Below are 5,030 nucleotides of genomic sequence, written 5' to 3' on the forward strand. Positions count from 1 at the left end.
AGAAATATTGGACAAAGATAATCATAAATGTTAAATATTAATATTTTCAATATATTATTTTAAACATACAAAATTATTCAATTCCAAAAAAAAAAAATTATTTTTTTTTTAAATCATAAAATCAAAATAATATAGTATATTAAGAAAAATAAAGTCACTAAATTAACTACTGTCATAAAGTAAAATAATATTTATATTTTAATACATAAAATACAATGTAATAAAATAATAAGAAATGTTAAATGAAATTGAAATGACAAAAAAAAAATACATTCTTATCAAATAGGATAAATAGAAATATTGTATATTTTTAAAAAATTGAAGTTCCCAGTGGATAAAATAACTGCAGTTCAGTTTAAAATGACTCTAGTTTCGTTATTTTAATTGTAAAAATATCTAAAAAGAATTGAAAAAGGAGTATATGAAAAAAGTAAGGACAATATTTAATTTGTATTATTTTATTTTTTCTAAATTTAAAATTCATATCAGCAATTAAAATTCAACGGACTTATCAAAGATAATTACAAATGAATGTTAAACCTCTTTTTTTGCAAAAAGAGGGGTAAAAATTTATTAAGACAGAAAGGAATACAACAAGGAGAGCTCAACAAGGAGCTCGATCCTAAGCAACAAGATCATCAAATTCTTGCACCATCTCAAAGGACAGTTGCCTCCTATCCCTAATATTCCAACCCGGATCATGACTAGATGCCCATTTGGCTAAACAATCAGCAGTTCTATTCCATTCACGAGGAATATACGTGAACCTAATGAACTGAAAAGAGGAAGAGAAGAAAAGAATCTGCTTAACAACAGTGGCCAGCTGCCAACTAACATCCTCAAGCTCTTGCGAAGAAAGCATGTTCACCACCACCTGGGAATCAGACTCACAGATAATCTTACTCCATTCCGGCAAGCAACACTGTTCCACAGCATATAAAATAGCCTGAGCTTCCATGAGATTGTTAGTATAATCACCCATATGAACTGAGAAGAAAAATTTAACATCCCCAGAACTACAACGAGCCACTCCGCCAATACTAGCCGGACCAGGATTCCCACGGGAAGAACCATCAGTGTTAATTTTCAGAACTCCACAAGGAGGAGAAGTCCAGTGCCCATCCCGGTTAACCCGACCCTTCCTCTGATGGTGAAGCTGCCTGGACATAGAAGGAAACCTATGAGCTGCAGCCCCATCCTGCAGATGAAAATTGAGGCGATTACAGATAGCAAGATCAACCGGATCCATACCCCCATCAAGCTCACACTTCACAAGAATAGTTTCCTGAAGAGAATGTGATATTTTCCACCAAAGATACAAAACACCAAGCCGAACATCTTGGAATATGCGACGATTCCTCTCCAACCAGATATGCCAAAGCATGAAAGATGGGCCAGCAATCCAAGCAGCATGGAGAAAAGAAGACTTGGAGGGAGCAGAACCCAAGCGGGCCCAGAACTCAGGCAAAGAGGAAGCATGCCAACAAGAGCAACCCCAAGCGCTCCACCAAAGGTGCCATATCTGAGTAGAATTGGAGCAATGGAAGAACAGATGGGAGACAGACTCCTCTCCATTACCACACAAAATACAATAAGAGGGGCCCTAAAATCCACGTTTACAAATATTATCCCAGGTAAGACAACGGTTGTGAGCCACTAGCCACATGAAAAAATTGCACTTGGACCAAGAAACTTTATTCCAAACTTGCTTCCACCAAGGGACCTCAGCATCCCCAAATAATTGTCTAGTTATCTCCTGATACCCAGCAGAGACATGATATTTACCAGACAAGGTACCGCCCCAAGCCAAAACATCTGGACCAAGCAAAGAAGAACACTCTCTAGAGGCTAGAATTTGAGAAAGCTCCTGACGATCCATGTCTGTACCTCCAGGAGGCCAATCAGAAGAATGCTTCCATCTATAACCAACAACAGGTCCCAATTGATAAGAAGTCTTGTAATGAGCCACTTTATCCCATCCAGCGGCAAGAAAAGAGTCACAAAGAGGCTGAAGATGAGGGTATATGGATAAAATGGAAGGGAATCCATCCCAAGCATCAGACCAAAACAAAGCCTGAGAACCTCTTTTACATATCCAAAACAGACCCCTCTTTACCAACATCACACCTGTCTTCAAAGTATGCCAAACCATTGAGCCACGACCTTCAAGAGGAAGTGCAGAAACAGAGCAAGGATCAACACCATGAAAATATTTATGAGTGATAATACGAGCCCAAAGTTGATGTTGTCCAGAGCACCATCGCCAATAAAGTTTAGCATCCAAAGCTTGACTACTCAATAGAGCAGATCGAAGACCAAGACCACCCTCCTTTTTAGGCCTACAAACAGTTGCCCAATTAACCAAGCTCCATTTAGTACTACGCAAATTACCACTCCAAAGGAATTGTCGAGAAAGAGCATCAAACTCCTTGAGAAAGTAAATAGGTGCAGAATGAACCATGCTTCGATAAGTAGCAAGAGCTTGGATAACAGCTTGAAGAAGAGTAACCCGGGCAGCAATAGAAAGCCATCTATGAGTCCAAACCTCTCGTGAATTAAGCTTGTGGATTTTAGTTATGGGATTGTACTTGAGATTAGGCGTTTTGTTTAAATCCAAAAATAGATGTAAACAATGAGATACTTCCTGCAAATTGAAAAATAATTTAGAAATGCAACAATATTCTTTACTTTAAAACATGCTCCTGATCATTCAACTTAATTTTATACATCATGTTGAACTCAGGCAAGTGGAAAAACAAAGACAAACAAGTTCAATTACTAAAAATTGGGTTTGGAGAATGGACAAACAAATACAACTGGTAGACATAGCATCTCTCAAAAATATTTACAATTCAAGACATTAGGTGTCTTGCTTTTTTAAATAAAAATTGGGTTTGGAGAATGGATGAACAAATGCAAATGGTAGATTATGTATCTGTCAAAAATAATTACAATTCAAGACATCAAGTGTCTTGTTCTTTTCAATGAAAAGAATAAGAATATACAACTTATGCTGGACTCCAAAGATCAATAGCACAGATCTTCTTCTGATCTTCAAGAAGATCAACAAAAAGAGCCTAAATCTCCATCTTTCTCTGAAATACTTGGATGTGCTTGATTCTTGAAACCTACATCTCTCTCTGAAATACTTGGATTTGCTTGATTCTTGGAATGAGAGATTTGCCTTCTTCAACTGTGATCTCATCATTTGGGATTCCCAACACTTGATCTTGTTCTGTGACTCCATTTGATCCGAATTGCATTTCATCTTGCATTGCCACAGTTGCAGTTCATTCAAGAGTTGAATTGACTCCTTTGAAATTGTTTCAAAATGTTGGAACATGAGTAGACAAACATGATTCCAATTGATGTGGGACAATTGCACTTTGATCTTCTGCAATGTCAATACCACTGAAATTCTAATCTCCAAATGCTGGAACTTGATGAGTAGCACAAAAAGATTACCCCAGTTGATGTGGAACAGTTGGACCTTAATTTGTAGCAATACCATCAAAATTCTCATATCCAAATGTTGTAGATTGAGGAGCAGCCAGAAAAGATTGTCCCAAACGACGTGGGGCAATTGCACTTTGCTCTGCAATAATGCCACTGAAGTTGGAATATCCAAATGCTGGAACTTGAGGATCAGCCGGAAAATATGATCCCAATTGATGCGGGACAATTGCACTTTGATCTTCAGCAATGCCATCAAGATTCTCATCCCAACATACATTGAGTTGAGGAGCAGAAGGAGAAGATGAGCCCAATTGTTGTGGGAGTACAATTGCACTCTGGGCAGCAATAACACCATCAAAATTCTCATCCCCAAAAGCAGGATCTTGAAAAGTAGCTGGAAAAGATGGTCCCAATTGATGAGCACCTTTATCTGCAACAATGCCCTTAAACTTTTCATCTCCAAATGCTTATGGAGAAGGTGATCCAAATTGATGTTGAATGTGATGTGCAAGAATGCCAATGAAATTCTAATCTCCAAATGGTGGAAGGACAATTGCAGTAGCCTGATCTGCAACAATCCCATTAAAATGCTGATCTCGAAATGCAAGAACTTGAGAAGCAGCAGAACTGCAAGCTCGAGAGCTTTCTTGAGCACACCATTCTTTCTCTTGATCAGTGTCTGAGCTCTGTCTTCGCTGTAACGCTGCTCCAGTTTCTTCCTACCCATTCTTTGTAAACTTGATCAAATCACTTCTTTGCTCTCCGTTCTCTGGCCACAATTAGCAACAAAATCAACTCACTTCTCTCACTTTTCACTTGATTGTAAAACGCTGTCTCCAGCCAACCATTTATATAGTGGAGGAGTGAGTCCACAAATGTTTTAAAATGAAATATTTAAAAACAAAACTAGAACCGCGAACATGTAAATTTCACATGGAGTTCATTTGTTTTCTTTGTTTTTTAACATTCTCTCTAAAACGGTGAATGGAGATTTCTTGATGTTAACTTCACATTGTTCGTTAACTGATTTGTTTGATTTGTTTTTTTTCATTATCTTCATGTAGAATTCTGAATTGAATTTATTATTTATATTTCATATTCATTTTTCTAACTCAATATTTCTCTATGTTAACTTCTCAGTATAGTTAACTGATTTGTTTTTTTCTCTATGTTAACTTCACAGTATAGTAATTTGTTTTTTTTGTTATCTGTATGTAGAATTTTGAATTGAATTTATTGTTTTTATTTCATTTTCATTTTTCTAATTCGATATTTCTCAATGTTAACTTCACATTATAGATTAACTGATTTTTTTTTTTTCATTATTGTATGTAGAACTGTGAATTTAATTTATTATTTTTATTTCATATTCATTTTTTAATTATAATAGATGTGTAAAATAAATTAAAAATAGTGTTATCTTCATGAAAAAATTAGTGTAGAATTTATTTATATTATATTCATATCCATGTTTTAGATTAATTGATAAAAATTATTTTATATTTTATTTTATATTCTATATTTTTGTATTTATTTATTTGTAGTTTTTATCAAATCACATCAAATTATATATA

Source organism: Cupressus sempervirens, chromosome 11, assembly GCF_028749045.1.
Source record: "Cupressus sempervirens isolate cs-2001-9-10 chromosome 11, ASM2874904v1, whole genome shotgun sequence".
NCBI classification, from domain to species: Eukaryota; Viridiplantae; Streptophyta; class Pinopsida; order Cupressales; family Cupressaceae; genus Cupressus; species Cupressus sempervirens.